This window comes from Manis pentadactyla, chromosome 6 (genome assembly GCF_030020395.1).
Source record: "Manis pentadactyla isolate mManPen7 chromosome 6, mManPen7.hap1, whole genome shotgun sequence".
NCBI classification, from domain to species: Eukaryota; Metazoa; Chordata; class Mammalia; order Pholidota; family Manidae; genus Manis; species Manis pentadactyla.
The window spans coordinates 11,212,580-11,230,000 of record NC_080024.1 but is presented as its reverse complement, the minus strand read 5'-3'; the positions used below and the strand labels follow the sequence as shown (position 1 = coordinate 11,230,000).

General features: G+C 39.7%; 1 protein-coding gene across 1 annotated transcript in view; it reads right to left on the bottom strand.

The window, feature by feature from the left end:
* Positions 1–2,923: 2,923 nt before the first annotated feature.
* The window catches only part of IRS1 (insulin receptor substrate 1), a 60,722-nt gene continuing 46,224 nt past the window's right edge, over positions 2,924–17,421 (bottom strand). Inside the window, exon 2 of the mRNA XM_036913591.2 lies at positions 2,924–7,543. The gene's annotated coding sequence lies outside the window, so the exon portion shown is untranslated. The remainder of the gene's footprint in view (positions 7,544–17,421) is intronic.

Genomic DNA, 17,421 nt, shown 5'->3' with positions numbered 1-17,421 from the left:
AGGCAGCTGGGCTGGATTTGACTCACAGGCCATAGTTGGCTGACCCCTGATTTATTATTGGTCATGGCACAGTGTGATACAGGTGATACCATCAGGTCGGGATTCACAAAGATTCTCACCTGACTCCCTTTGTGTTTCTCTGGACCATTTTGTTTTCTTTCGCATTACAAAAATGAAACATGGTCATTGTAAAAACTTACAGAAAAATAGATAAAATCATCCACAATGCCATTAGACATACCTCTTCTTCATATTTGAGGATATTTTGTTTTGTTTGAGATTTTGTTTTATAGAATTGGGATAAAGTTGTATCATACTCTAAGTGCAGATTTACCTAATTCCCATATTTTTATGCTATTTCCTACAGAAGTTTAGACTAAGGAAGCAAAAAGGATACTGCCTAGTGAATGCCAATACCACATTCTTACCAGGTCACAGTGTAAAATAACCTTGGAGAGAAGGGTGTGTGTGTGTGTTTTGGGGAAACAACGTTCTACTAATAGAGTTTCCTGAGACCCTTGTTAAAATCTAATGTTACGAGCCCTTCAGGAAATTCTGTATACTTAGTAAGTATACAGTCCAAGCTTTGAGAAGCACTGTGGGTTGATGGGGTTCAGAATATGCTACCTAGGCATATTGAATATTTTCAGCTGAAGGAGTTTGAGAAAACAGCAGAAGCTGGATGGTCACTGTGACCTTCTCTCTGTCCTTTTCCCCTGAAACAGGTCATAAAACCCTCCAGGGATGGGTACCCTCCCCACACCCAGAGGAAAGGAGCATCTTATCTCAAAGACAGAGGGATGCCGAGAAGAATCCTAACAAACAGGGTTTGCTAAGCTTCCCCCAGTTTAGTACACTTATCTCATACTTCTTACCTTGTGTTTCTACATGACTGCCCGCCCTTCATCACACTGAGCAGAAAAACCCTGGGCTCGTTGTTTCAGGTCGACATGTCCTTCTGATAGCTCCCACATCATGCAAAAGTTACAATAAATAAATCTGTATACCTTCCTCCAGTTAATCTTTGTTAATTTAATTTTTCAAACCCAGCCAAGGACCTTAAGAGTTGAGGAAGTAGTTTCCACCCTACAGGATACATCAGAGGGGATTCCTGTATTGCAGTTTCCACATTCTTTTCCTTCAGGTGAGGACTCATTCTCCCATTCAGATGGTACCCAGACACCCACCTGCCCCACAATTTTTCCTGTTGCCAATCATGGTCATTTACCTAATCATCAGTATTCCTAACAGAGAATGTAAAAAGTTCTGATTTTAAAAGGGTTTCCAGGAGACACTATGTAAAACCAAATGCCTAAAAACAGAGGTGCCTGGATTTTACATGCCTTTCACATTTCACTCACAGCCCTTCGTGTTCCTAAATAAAGCTGGGTATTTCTCTTCTGTTGCTGAAAGCGGGGTGTGTGTGTCTGTGTGTGTGTGTGTGTGTGTGTGTGTGTGTGTGTATTTATTGAGGAAAACAAAAGGAAAACAAAACCAGAAAATATTTTTGACATAAATAAAGTAAGCTAGACACAAAGATCAACAATGGAAGTAAATGTAAGAAGGGCCTGTAGGGGGAAAGCTCAGAGCTGGATGGAGCTTTACTGTGGGGTCAGGTGAGATCATGTTTGCTCAACAAATCAGTAACACAAGGTAGCTGGAGCAATTGGGTTTTTAACGCACAGAACATTAATTTTTGTTTAAGTGCTTGGAAATGAAAGACTTCCAGTGACATTGATGAGAATACACACTGTGCCATCAAGCAGTCCACCCCACAGGCACACCCTTCTCTCCTCTGCTCTCATATCTGGGAAACCGGGATAATGATTGGATCTACCTCTGGGTGGCTGGAAGCATAAAACGAGATTACTGATGTAAATCCTGGTGGCCAATAGGATGAATGCACACTAAATGTTGCTTTTGCTTATAAAAGAATGAGGTGATTACAAATTCTCCTCTACCGTCAATTCTCACAAGCCTTTTATTGACAATGTTTTCCTTGCTATAGTTAATTTTTCTGTATGTGTAAAGGTAGTAAGACAATTATGCTATAAATTGCACCATTCATTCATTCCAACCAGACTTCCCTCAAATTAATACTAATTAGTGGTGTTTACATGTACTTTCAATAGAGGTTTGCAGTAGTTGTTTTCTTTGCAGATCCCCAGTGGGAAGGAAAAATCGGTTGTTTGGTATTTTTTTTATTAAGAACAAATGGAGGAAGCTAATTTAAAGTGAAGGTGACATAATGTCTTCAAACATTTATTCAATCATGTTGTGTGCTACTTCATAACAATGAAAATGTCATTTATGATGCTGGGAAGAAGGAATATTCCCCCTAGCTTGGTCCAACAAAGAAAGAAAGAAAAGACAGAAAACTCAGTCTTTTTACTCTCAGCGAAGCATTGCACCCATTAAATTTTTTGTTTAACCTCTCACCCTAACAACATAAGACACATTGATCATCTATTTCAATTGTTTTAGCAACAGAACTCAACTTCGGAGGGGTGGGGTACTTGGCTCTTTCTACACTGTAACATGCTTTATGATTTAAAAAATAAATCATAGGCGTTCTAACCCTTCTAGTGGCAAAATGATCCAAAAGACTCCACCTGTACTGAAATCAGTTTTCCAAACTTGCCAACCGTAAGTCACCCATTTATAAACACACGTTCTTAGAAAGCCCCAGGGAATCAGCATTTGAAATGTGACTCTAGAAATCAAACGAGTATGGACACCATTTCCCAGCAGTGGTCCTCAGCCCCGACCAAGTCCTAGGACCTCCTGGAAAGCATAACAAATAGAAGCACCCATTGCACCACCGCCACCACCACAGGCAGCTTAAAATCGCTTCAGAGGTCCTTTTCTTTATGCTCTTGGCCATTGGAAGCCAACTAAAGAGGGAGGGCGTGAGGCAAGCCTATCTGTTCCAAAATCATTTATTAAAGCATGTGAAATGGCGTACACAGCTCTTCCCCAATCAAACACCCCCGCAGATCTCAAAGAGCAGTTTTCATTTCATATCCCCAAAATCAAAAACATTAAGGACCATTAGCATTCACATTTGTGAATTCATTTAGACAGTTTTCTTTAATTAACAATGAAGACACTACAGTTCTAAGTACCAGACAGAATCAGGGGAGGAAAAACTGAAAATAAGCATAACACTATAAAGAAAACTTGGAAAAGTGAAACACTTCTAAATAAAAATATATACCTGGCCTGGTACCCATTACATATATACATAATACATATGTTATACACATATATACAGTAAATGTTTTGGTAGCAATACAGACCATGCATTGGTCCTTTTGTACAGATGAAGTAGCACCAGGGGAGCACCACCATCTTAAGATGATTAACCAAACTGCACACACAGCAAGTGAAAAAATATATGTGTCTTTAATTTGGCCCACTCTGCAGCCAAGAGGTGAAAAGAAAGAACTCTGTAAGAAAAAGCATTCCGGGAACTATATTCTTAAGCCAATAGCGAAGTTCTGAAAAGAAAACAAGAACATCACTAAAGATGTCTACACAAATAGACACATTTTCCTGTTTACTCAATTTGTCCTACCCTGTGGCGTATCAGTCAACGCTGGGGAAATGCCAGGTGAATGGCAAAAGTCTAAACACCAGATTTCTCTCAGTGTATACACCACAAATGCCAAGTCATCAACCAACCAGGCAAAGGAAGACAACGCTCCAGCCTAAGTCATATGTTTTCTAATCTTATTAGCTAATTACAAGCTCCTTAGTACTGCTAAATTCCTTCAGAGTAGGGGCAAACACCTGCAAAAGCTTTCTACCTCCACCCAGCAGCTAAATGGATGCTCTGGTAACAAGCAGCGAGGGGAGCCCAACATGCCACCTGACCCACGCATTGTCCACACTTAGGAGACTGGCTGACAGAGCTTACAGAAGGGTTTCCACAATCTTCTCTGGCTTGGCTTTGGAAATGACCAAAGGCACCAGGGTCTTACCCTTGATGTTCTAACTACCAGAAGACTATCTTCGCTCTCTGTAAGTAAGCCTATAGTCTGGAGGTCTCTTAGAATCGGCAAGGTCCTATTTCCTCACATCCCTAGAAACGCGTGCTTCTTTCTCTCAAATCTCTCAGCCTATACGAACGCAGCATTACTTCCAACGAACACACCCAAACGTAGGAACACTAACTCCCTGTCAAGTCATTGCAAAGCAGCGATTCCATGTTTGGCTTCCATCCGTTACCTTTGCATGCCTTCCAAAGGACCCTGTCTCTCCCTGATCAAGGTCTTAATTCTCAGTGTCTCTGGTTTCAGCGCTTCCTTATGTGATGAACTGTCCACAGAATTCTGCCAAAGCAGCTGGAGCATTTCACATCTATCCTGTTTTCCGTGGCTCTGTTGTGGGTGGACCATGAACTCCCCTCCCCCATTTTTAAACCACCTGCTATAAATAAAAGTAACATTTTCAACTACACAGCATATTGCATTCAGGATGCAAGACTGAACAAAACAGAGCTTCAGTATTATAAAATATTGTTTCTTACAGTATAGTAAAGATGTTTCTTAGCACTTTAAATGTCTCAAAGTTAGAAGATAGCTAGGACACAATAGTCAGGGAAAGTTAAAAATCTCTACTACTGACTAGATCATTTTTAGTAAATCCATTTTTGCTGTCAACCTAGGTTAGTCAAGAGAGTCCCTGACCTTTGAAAGTTAGCAGAAATATCCACACATGTAACATCAGTACTGAACTGTCATTATTGACTCAAGTGGTTGATCATTAATGGATACTCTTCATTTTTAGCTGGTCCTGGGACCTTTTTTTTTTCCCCAGAAGAAACCATCGAAGTCATGAAACATATCTGTTCAAAGGAGAATTTTAAAACTCTTCCTAAATCTCAAGAACACTGTGAAAGGTTGGTCTTAGGAAGAAAAAGCCACGAGTTTATAGGTTAACCAGAGTCTACTAGAAGCTCCATTAACATAAGCCCTTGGCTGCCCTATAAATACTTTGAAATAGCAACTCTCTTCAGTAAGAATTGAACACAAGGACTTAGCAGCTGATGTTGCTCCAGGTCAGCCCCTCATGCAGCCAAAGCATGAGTTTTGGCCTTAAATACCAGCAACTTCCAGTTTTAAGTCAGTTATGTTTGATACCACCACCAAACCCAGCTCAGGGACCACGAGAAGCAGCTTAAATAATTTCTACCTTTATGCTATTTGACTCAACAGAACGTCAGAGAAAGAGAAACCAAGAGATGGCTTTTCCAGTCTGTTGTTCATTTCTGTCCTCACCCAAAATATGTTGGTAATTTCACATGCAGAGGTATTTTGGTAATACATATTCAAAGTTTAGGTTCCTTGAGAAATCATAATCAGCTTTACAGGAAAAAACAGATGGGGCTGACTTTATTCACTTATTTCTCTTTAACAACTTATGTCCTCAACAGAAGAGAGCAGGAGAGCTTGCTTTCTTCCTACACCAGCGAGGGGATGAGTCAGAATACTTGAAGAATGAAAGTTTGAACAAGAAAGCTTTTTTTATGAAAGAAAAAAAAGTTTTTTGTTCCGTATCAGATTTTTTCAACTGGTTGTGTTCTCTTCTAATAGGAAATGATGTAATACAACATGTTCCTTGAAAACAATGGATTCTTATGACTACAGACCTATTTATCTTAGAAACTGATGAGCATGCAAATGATTAGAATCTGCCACAATTAACATTGCACAACAGTTTGGGAGGTGCATGCCATCCGGCTGAATTAACAGTACGACAGGCCTCAGCACCGTGTGGGGTTCCGTTTATCTCTGCTTCCTTTTGAGCAGAGCAGGGGTCGCTGACCAGCTGATGGAGGGCAGCCAACACTGCAGTGCCCCCCAGCCCTGGCCCCTTCCTGTAGCTCCTCCCCTACTCAGGGAACTCAACCCTTCAGAGAAATAAAATGTTGCTCTTCTCAGCAGTGGGGCTGGGAACTCCTGATAAAGTTTACACAAACTCCAAGGGGGGCTCATACTAGCATTAATTCACTTAACCTTTAGGAAGTTTCCTGGTAAAAAATTTTTAAAAACTCTGTAGGAACTGTCTTTAAGTGTGTCCATTGCTGTTACTTTTTTCACTAGAAAAAACTCCAAGATGTGTGTACTTCCCAAACAAGAAGAAGATAAACATTTTCATTGTTGGCTAGATATTTCTATAGCAGGTCATTAGGCCTTGATGCGCTCTCTGCACACTGGGTTTTATTAACTAACCAGTACCCACCAGGGCAAATAGGCCCGATTACATTCGGTTAAATGCTGTAACACTGGAAGTTCTCAGAAAACATGAGCTAAAGGTCTTAAGGAAAAATGATAATGTGATCCTGGTCATGATAAAAAAAAAAAACACTTTTTGGAATCTTCATTTCTGGTTGTAAATTAAAGCTTGTCTTCCCATTTTTCTTAAGACAATGCAGAAAATGAAATACCCCAACATGTGCATGGAAAGAAATGGTGGCAGAGGAGCAGGAAGCTTACAGAAGTGCGGGGAAGGGGGAGAATAAAAGATCAACAGTCTCTACTTTATTATGAATAGAAAGAAATTTCCAGAATTTACAAACACCCACATTGTTCATTCCAAAGAGAGCTTCTGATTTGAAGGGATCTCCCATGTCTCCTCCTCTTTACAGTATATACAATGGGAGACTTTGATTTCCTTTTCTTGTAATTTTGCTTCCAATCGATTGCTAATTTTAAGCTGACACTTGAAAATACCCAGTAAAATATATCCTTCTTCATTTAATTAACACGGCCTACTGCCTTACAGAAAAAATACAAAATTAAGATCAATTCTTGTAAGGATCTCAGCTCAACATCAGGGCTATATTACAAGAGATCGTATCAGCAAATATAACTATATAATTGAGAACCATCTGTGGCGCTATGATTCTTATTATATTATTTTTCTGAATTACAATCTTAAAACAAGGATCGTACCCTATTCTACTTTTGTTAGCCTTGTTTTAAGCATCGGCTCCACTCTTTACAACAGAACATTGTATACCTCAGTTCCACATCCAAAAAAATGATGTGCTATAAGAAAAGTTACATTTTAATTAAAAAATTACACATATAAATCAAAACCTATGTTAAATATTTAATACTCTCTCCACCCGATGCAGTTGTATGAAATAATTTACAATGATGCTTTTTTGTCCTACACAGTTTCAGCAGCAGATGAAATGTATCTTGTAAATGTAATGAGAGTAAACCCATTCTCGCGTGGTATGGCGGCGGGCACATCAGCTCACGTGGCCAGCTAAGTCCTTCAGGTTGAAGATGAAGTTTATGGAGACTCATTGTTCTGGTGTCACAGTGCTTTTTTGCTTGGCACAATCTAGTACGTGCAGTTCAGTCCACGAACTCCTGAGGATTGTATAAAGTAAACAAACTGAAATGGATGCATCGTACCATCTACTGAGAAGAAAGACGTGAGGTCCTGGTTGTGAATCATGAAACATTTAGAGTCTGGGTACCCATGAGTTAAAAGAGGATTTGCTGAGGTCATTTAGGTCTTCATTCTGAAAAGGAAAATGAAAGAATCTGTCACCATTGGCATCTCAAAAATGTACATTTTATCAGTTTTTTAGGGCTTTTCTTTAAAAAGGAGTCCGTATCAGATAAGCTGAGGTACAGGCACAAACAGTACTGTGTACTTAAATAAAATTAACAAACTGTTGAACTTGTTTGTTTCAAAACGCAAGCGTCTAAAGTAATCACAAACTCAAAATAGTCAATATTAAATCAGTAAACAAATGATGTGATTTGGAGGTTCCAGAGGTTTAGCAATGCAAAAACACAAAATGCTTTGGGGTGTTCTTATGATCAAAACAAAATGTAAATGACAGTTTTGTAAAACTCCTACACAATATGGTAAGCAGGTTACAGTCAGGCAATGTCTTAATATTTTGGTTACAAGAAAACTGAAGATTTTAGAATTCAAAGTTTCAGGGCTTAACATTACAAAAGCCAAAATCAGTTTTGAACGTGGCATTATTTGACGTGAGAATTTTAGATGCAGAGGAGACCCAAGTGAAATGGACCTAAGTAATCATTAAATTAAAAAAAAAGAGAGGGATTCCAATTTAGATATAATATACATCATTACTCTGGCAGAGGCACATTTCTTCTATGTAAGTTAGGAAGGCCGACCTCAAGAGGAATTGTCCACTCCCCTCCAGAGAGGACACACCTTTATCAACCTCATAAACCCTATTATGCTCTCAAGTATTAACAGCAGGTGGTCTTCTGAGCTCCATATTTTTTCATGCATTCAAAGTCATAAATATCAAGAATTAGAGAATGTCCTAGACAGTATGCGGCACAGAGTAGATAATCAACACCTCTTGAATGAGCAAATGGTTGCATTAAGTACTATGGAGGACACAAGGCTGGATTCCGCTACAGGCCCTGCTTTCTAGAAGTTCTAAAAAGGAAGGTCAACACTGCTCATACAGAGAATGCAAAGTAGAAAGGAGGTGACTTCCATGACAGAAGCACAGGAAAGAAAGGTCAGGATGCATGGAGGAGAAAAAGAATACATCTAACTAGGAATATAAAGGAAGCCCCTCTTGGCTTGGTTTGGAAGAAAAGAAATGGTTTGGGGATGTGGGGACAAGGATTGTATGTATGTAGCTTCAGTGTTGCAGCTTAGCTTAGCACAAAGGCTGACACAAAGCAGGTGCTCACTAAATACGAGCCGAATGAATGAAAGGGACAAAGCACACTCCCACCGAGGACATGTGATTAACAAGGCCCAGGGGAGTGAGAGCAGAGCTACCCGCAGGCCAAGCGAGGAATGTGGTTTCAGTGGAGCACGAGGTATCCGGAAAGGGGTAGGAGTTAAGTCTACAAATGTGGGGTGAGGCAGATGGGGAAGAATCTGGAATGACAGGCTGAGGCATCTTTACGCATAGGGACAACAAGGACACGCTGTGTGATCTGTCAAGATGCAGCGTGATAACCCACATCAACAACGAGGGGAGTGACAGATTCTAAAATTCACACAATGTAAATGTTGACCGGTATGATTTTCTCTCTCTCTTCTCTTGAAGGAGAATATGGCTGGGCTCAGTCAGCATTCTCTATTTACATAACGGCTCTCAGGTAAGTTGAAATTTCCCAAATGAAGACCCTAGTTTCATGAGGTTTCTGTTTATTTTAAAATATTAATTCCGCCCCTACATGAGAGGTTCTACTTTTCTATTTACAAATAAAGACTTGACAGGGAGACGCCAAGGCAGGAACAAAGAAGCACCCCAGGATGATCCCTTCAATTGCAAAGAAACAGGATTTACTTTGTGTGGTTTCTCGGATGGAAAGGAAAACCCAATCCTTTCGAACACCCGGGAGAACCATCTCTAGATCTCTTATTTAAAGTTTCTCCTGGACTCACATTGCAATCTATCCGGATGTTCCTACCAGAATTTCTAAACACAGCTTAACAAAGCTTCACAGCTTTGGGCCCCAAATTAGGTAGGAAGGCCGTACTTTATTAAAGGGCCCGAGCCGAACTGCTGGTTTATGTAAACTGGGGGAAACGTGAAGGGCACAGGCCATGCTTTTCATTTTTCACCTGGCTGTCACCCAGAATGGCTGAATGAGCAGCTCAGCACAGGAACAAACTGTATCCAGTTTTGCCATCACATGTGTCGGCCTGCATGGATGCAGACGGACAGAGACTGGGGAGGAGGAGGCAGAAGTATGACTTCACTGGAGGCTGAAATCGATTTCTTTGGCCCCCACCTCCCCCGAAACCATCCCTGTAATTTTCCATGAGTATGTATGTTCAAAGAGCAGGAAATAAAAGGATGTATCAATTGCATCACATACCTTCCCTCTAAAGTCTTAGCACACTACTTCTTGAAGCCCTGCATCATAAATCCTGATCAACACGTCTCAGCCACTAATGCTACCTAGACTACCATCAAATTAGGAGTCAGTGACAGAGTAAGAGCAAGTGGATTAGTCGGAGGTAATGCTGCCATGGAGGGGCTGGGAACAGAAGGCTAATGAAGAGGCAACAGAGGCCTGGAAAAATTTAAAGGGAAAGTCTGAAGTCCACATTTGTTTATCTTTGTGCAAGGGTATGCGTGTCTGTGTGTACATAAACACTGGCTGCTGGGGAAATGACAAGGGTTTTTAACAGACATCCCTCAGTGAGAACTGTCCTCCCTGCAGCCGCCTCGGGGTCTGCATACTTATTCCCTTCCTGCAGCCATTGTTTGGAACATTTTTGGAATACCTTATCAAGTTCCCATTTCTTTTCTGCCACTGCCTTCTCAGCCTTGCGCATGTTCTTTCCAGTCATCTCTATAGCAGCCAGTCTCAGCCCTTTGAGGGCACATTTGATCTTAGGAAACAGCCAGAAAGCTTTGAGAGCCAAATATGATAAATAAAGGGGCTGATGAAGCTGGGTAAGGGTTCCCAGTGAGGTTATTATCTAAAGCCAAAGAACTCCAAAACTCAAGTTCCCCGAACAGAGCTGTGCACAACTGTTCTGATGAGTTGTGTAGAAATAAACTCTCAGAATGTTAGAGACAGATCTTAGCACATGCTATACCGGACTTAAGTTCATCTGGTTATATCTCTGCCTCTACATGTTTGCAATCAAGGGCTGAGTTTGAATAAAGAAACTCACTTGAAGAAAGGCAAAGGTGTATATCATACATTTTCTAGCTCAGGATATGTTTTTTAAAAAAGGAATATACATACTAGGCTCCTGCAGTGATTCAATTTAAAAAACATCCGTTGAGGGCTATTAAAAATGCTGATAAAAGACTATAATAAGCACAGAAAAGGAAGACCTGGGTAGACTTGTGTTTAATGCACTTTATAGACACAACCCCAAATGACTCACATCGACCCTATGAGGCAAACACTGTGACACAAAAAAATCATTTGTAACATGCATAAACTGGAAAAAAAAAAGGCAAAACATTTCCTTAGAAAAGAGGTGTGCAAATATCAAATGCTCCTGTGGTGCATTCTCTCTGGTCACGTCTCTGGGGACTATCTTCTGAACTCAGAATACAATGCACCTGTCACAAGATTTAGTAGCAGGAAATTGCATTTTGACAAAATTTCATCACCACATCAGCATTTATTGTACCCTTCTGTGTGTCCTCTCATAAGATAAAACCCACCTAATCCTGTTGCCAGTAATGAAAAATGCAATTTTTAAAACATTATCAAATAAGTCAACACTTGAGCAAACTACTTGAGACATAGAGATTACTGCATTATTGCATCCTGTAGGAATTTACATCTTTAAGACTGGACCTACTTAAACTATGCCTCCTAGACCTGAAAAACAAATAAAGCTTCTGCTCCTTTCATACTTACAGCCTACTGACTAGTCTTCACTGTAAAGCAGCTGAAAACATCATAAGGTTATGACATAAGCCCAGTAGAGGGAACCACACCGTTTTAGCAATACACTTTTAGTCAAACCCATTCACTGAAATTTTTCATCTTATATTTAAGTACCTTGAAATTTCCTGCCAGTTTATTGAGTCAAATGCAACATAGTTATAAATATCTTAGGTTAGAGCATTATAGGTAGTTTCTACTTTTATTACAAAAATAGGAATAAACTGAGAAATCTTCTGCATCTGTGGATGTTTTATTGCCCTTGTCTAGCTTGGATTAACACATAGTCTACAGGCACACACCTGATCATCTACATTTGCTCTCTTACAACACTAAACTATGTTTTCTACCTTTATCTTGTATCTACCTACCACTTCAGCATTTTATTAAAAATAGTAATAATAAAGAGAGAAATGTGGTATCCACATATAAATCAAGTATAAAAATCAAATGAGTATTCATATTTGAACTGTTTATAGTTCATAATGCATGAGCAAAACCGAAAGTTTCTGTGATGACTGCCCTTGTACTGTTCACCATGCAACTTATTCACTATGTAAGAATTTGTTCTCCATGTAAGAACTTGTTCGTTATGCTTCAGAAGATTGGAGACTGACGAAAATTAGGCTTGGGGTGGATTAATGATTGTGCATTGAGCATTGACTCCCCTATACAGAATTTTATTGTTGTTAACAACCATTTGATCAATAAATATGAGAGATGCCCTCACAAAAACAAAAACAAAAACAACAAAAACAAAAAAAAGTACACACTTCCAATTGTAAAATAAATAAGTAACCGGGATGTAATGTATAGCATAAGGAATATAGTCAAAATATTGTAACAACTTGGTATGGTGATAGCTGGTACCTAGAATTATCATGTATATAAATGTTGAATCACTGTGTTGTTGTATACCTGCAACTAATGTAATGTAATACTGTGTGTCAACTACCCTTCAATAAAAAATAATTATCTACAAAAAAAAAAAATAGGAATAAACTATTATAAGTCACTTAGCTATTGTTATATACGAAAATGTAGCCAGAAAGTAACTCTTCCTCCTGCAACTGCACCTGAAAATAAATGACTACAGTTAATGACTTTGCTTCAGTGGAGATCACTGTTTGAAATCTTATGCTGTAGAGTCAACTAGAGAAATTCATATACATAAATTCCACCACTTAAAGAAATGTGTCAAAACAGCATATTTCTCTTTGACTTAACATAAATAGCTGTGATTTTTTAAAAATTCTTGAGTGTACTATAGAAAATTTGCAAAGTACAGGACAATGTAAAGATGAAATAAACCCATCACCAGGGAAAACCACTGTTCAGCTGTGGTTCTAAATTTACTGTTTACTTAAAGGGTTTGAACTTAAAAAAATTCATTTAATGTCAAAAATGTCAAAATAGGAGAGGAAAATAATATGTAAAAATTATTTTGACCATATGTAGATCTTTCCCATTCTTAAAAATCTGTGCTGAGAAAATACTTGGAATGCTAGCCAATTTTTTAAACCTTCTTGGTATTCTATCACTTTGCTATCCTCCAAATTCATAGTGTGTGCAGGGAAGCATGACCTGTTTGAAACCAGAAAAAACCTCTGGCTTTCTGGTTTTGGTTTCCAAGAGCCAAAGTCCTTAAAAATGGCATGGGCAAAGTATACAGAGGAGCCAGAAGGGGACTGTCCCCAGAGGAGAAGAAGGTTCCCTTTGACTGGGAGTAGAAGAGGAACACTGCAAGAGAGGTGGGAGCAGAATGGAGGTGGGGAGCTCTGTGCCTTGTGGGGTGCTGAATATGGCACCTGTGACCTCTCCCGCCGGTTCTTCTAAATCTGTTGATGTTGTATTTCAAACCATTACATTCAACTACACATGAGCACTATGACCGTGTTTCATTTCTTGAGCCACTTCATCGATGCTGATGCCGTAATTCATGGCTCCATTAATTTAGAGCAGATCAAGTCTTCTAGAATGCTTCAATATTAATAAAACACCTTATAAAACACTGCAAGGGTACTCCATTTTTAAGCATAGCTGAATGCAGCAAACAGGCCAGTAACTTTTTCTAAATCATCAGTACTAAATGCACTCATAGTTCTGGGGGTTTATAGGTGCTCCTCATTTTATCATCCACAGGATGCACTCTCAGATGGATAATTAAGACCACACGTGCATTTGATGGACTATGAAACCCTTACTAAAGCGATTTTCTGGCTTAGAGCTTGGGTTCAACCACATGGGTTAGACGGCAGCATTTAGGGAGGAAACAGCATTATCATCCCAACTCTGTTAGCTGTGGTAATCACCTAAATAAAAAGAAAAGAAAATCTAAACTTCAAGTTTGGGACACAAGGAGCTTCAAGTTTGGGACACAGGGAGACCTCTGTTCTTTACAAGGTACAGTTGAGAAGTGTGGGGCAAGCTGAGACTCTGGGAAAGGACAGACCTAAGTAGTTAAGAAGCATTCTTAGTTGTAAAGCCATCAGACCATAATATCAAAAAAAAAAAAAAAAGGATTGAACTGAAATTAGAGGTAAGAACAAATATTTGCTATTTTATGTTGAGAGGAGAAAGCCATTTTAGTTAAAGAAAAGAAACCAACATCTTTTAAAATACTAAAAGTCCCCAATTGAGCTGGAGAGACATGGTTTCCTGGTCTTAAATGGCAAAGGGGAACCAACCAGCCGGGCCAGTGCTTTAATGGAGCTGCTTGAACAGCACTCGCCTGGTGTAAGTCACATGGAGAGGGCTGGTGGGAATAACTAGGCGGCCAACCAGCCGTCCGAGTGTGCAAGGCTGCAAGGAAGAATCCAGGAAGACCTGGCAGCGTGTGAGAGGCCACAGAATTCCAGGTCCTCTTGCGTCCCCGTGAAAGCCCTTGTGGCAGGGCTAGTAACTTCAGGAGAACACCAGTGAGGAAAAGGAAAGAAGACAGGGGTGGAGTGGCCCGAAGAGGGCCAGCAAGCCGGTGTGCTCCCACTGTGATCCACGGGGTGAGCCATCAGCGCTGTGCATTTCTCCATCCCCAGCAACAAAGGAGGAGAGAATGGTCTGGAAGCTCGTCAAGAGGGTTAGGGATTTACAGAGAAGGTAGATTCAAACAACATATGGTTCTCAACAAGTAAAAGCATTCTGTCAACGCTATATTAAAGAAATCTGAATAAACATTCAGAAATCTCTTAAGCCAAAGAATATGTACTTGGGTTTTTCCCATTCTTTTGATTAACAGGGAGCATGCCTGTTAATAGATAATAAAATAGATAATAGGAGATGTTAATAAATAGATATTAATAAAGAGATAATAAAAAGGCAAATTTTACGGTCACCACCATAAAAGTCCCCTCAAAGTATAAATCCAGATCTCTCTTTTACCAAAATTATATGTCCCCATTTGCATGATAGTCAAGGTGAAAGAACTCAGAAAAACAATCCCTCTACATTTCAAGTCAGACCACATGAGCTGTGGGACAGGAAGCTTTCATTTGAACAGAGCTCAACCCAAATAAACCTGTTACTCAAAGACATGAAAGTAATGATAGCATCTTCCCTACCTGAGAAAGTCATCAAAGTCAGTCTTCTGTTTTCTTGAGAGCTTTTTCTGCAGTCTGTTCTCCCTCTTTGGAATTAAATTACAGTTCTGAGGTTTATATTATAATTTCACATCAGTTTTTTTCTTTTTTTTTTTAATGCTGAGAAATACAGGATATAGGTTTTATTGGTCTGGCTTTGCTACAAACCAGTAGACTTAAATTAAAATCACAACTGAGTTTACAATGTGGTGTAGAGACAGTAAAAAATTGTTTGCAATACGCTTTCTGTAATTAGGCAAAAGGGAATCGGGCAGGCTTAGCCCGCTGCCTTCAGTACTTCCGTAAGACACTAAATGGATTGCACATTTTTTGTCCTCTCCCTGGAGTCATATCAGAAATTGTTTCAAGAAAGCAAGTGCCTGATTTTACGTCTGAGTAACTGTCTGACTACCCAATTGTTTCTTATCAACCCCCATCAGCTTTGCCATAACGCGCAGGCGCAAAGCAGGCGTGCGTTAGCACAGACGCCCGGAGTCGGCACAGGGCTGAGGTAAGGCTCATTAACAACACTGACATCACTTTTGGCAGCCGGAGAAAAGGGAAAACCTGTGTTTAATCTATTTCCTACTCACCACAAGTTTTAGCTGGAGTCCCCGATAATGTGGGTTGTGGTTGACTTTACAGAAGAACTTGGTAATGCAAGAAAAATGCACTGAATTGAATGAGCATCTTTAAAAAAAAAATGACAGGGTACCTCAGTTGTGCGGCCCTGATCTTTCTGGAGGTTGAGTCCTTAGTGGAACAGAGGACAAGGTCATTCCTAGCTGTTCGTAGGAAGGTCAAGCCCTCAGAGAAGACTTTGCCTACTCCACACATCTAATTAACATCGCTTGGAGACCATCATCATTAATCACAAACAAAAAAGTTTTAGCCTTTGTCTTCTCCTTGCTTTGAGAATACCACCAAGGGGGTAAAGGTTGGGGAAAATGTAATCTTGGGTTCTTTGAAGTTAAGTGAGCTGTTCCTTTTATTTATTTTTTAAGTGGACTAAATAATGAAAGAACACTCCATAATATACAAGTATGAGACAACCCATTTCAAATAGAGTCACCCACAATTCTCACACCTTTTACCTTACAAATTCTTATTAAAGAAATGAAAGTCAAAGATTTCTGCGCTATGAGAGAAAGTCTTAAACCAAAGTCAATATTTAGGATGAGGACCTGTCCCATCCATCTCAGACTACAGAAGGCCATGGGCAGGGCCCCTATGTAATTGGCTTATGTTAAAGAGAAACTATAATGACCCAAGCATATATGGTCAATTAATATATGATAAAGGAGCCATGGATATACAATGGGGAAATGACAGCCTCTTCAACAGCTAGTGTTGGCAAAACTGGACAGCTACACACAAGAGAATGAAACTGGATTGTTGTCTAACCCCACACACAAAATGGATCAAAGACCTGAATGTGAGTCATGAAACCATAAAACTCTTAGAAGAAAACATAGGCAAAAATCTTTTGAATATAAACATAAGCAACTTTTTCCTGAACACATCTCCTCAGGCAAGGGAAACAAAATCAAAACTAAACAAATGGGATTACATCATGCTAAAAAGCTTCTGTACAGCAAAGGACACCATCAGCAGAACAAAAAGGCATCCTACAGTATGGGAGAATATATTTGTAAATGACATACCCAACAAGGGATTAACATCCAAAATATATAAAGAACTCAGGCATCTCAACACCCAAAAGGCAAATAACCCTATTAAAAAATGGGTGGAGGATTTGAACAGACACTTCTCCAAAGAAATTCAGATGGTAAACAGGCACATGAAAAGATGCTCCTCATCACTAATTATCAGGGAAATGCAAATTAAAACCACAATGAGATAGCACCTCACACCAGTTAGGATGGCCAACATCGAAAAGACTAGGAACAACAAATGCTGTCAAGGATGTGGAGAAAGGGGAACCCTCCTACACTGCTGGTGAGAATGTAAGCTAGTTCAACCACTGTGGAAAGCAGCATGGAGGTTCCTCAAAAACCTCAAAATAGAAATACCATTTTGACCCAGGAATTCCACTCCTAGGAATTTACCCTAAAAATGTAGGATCCCAGTTTCAAAGACATATTCACCCATATGTTTATTGCAACACTATTTACAGTAGCCAAGATAGGGAAGCAACCTAAGTATCCATCAGTAGATGAATAGACAAAGAAATTGTGGTACACATACACAATGGAATATTATTCAGCCATAAGAAGAAAACAAATCCTACCATTTGCAACTAGAGGGTATTATGCTCAGTGAAATAAGCCAGGCGGAGAAAGACAAGTACCAAATGATTTCACTCATCTGTGGAGCATAAGAACAAAGCAAAAACTGAAGGAACAAACAGCAACAGACTCACGGAACCCAAGAATGGACTAACAGTTACCAAAGGGAAAGGGACTGGGAAGGGTGGGTTGGAAGAGAGGGAG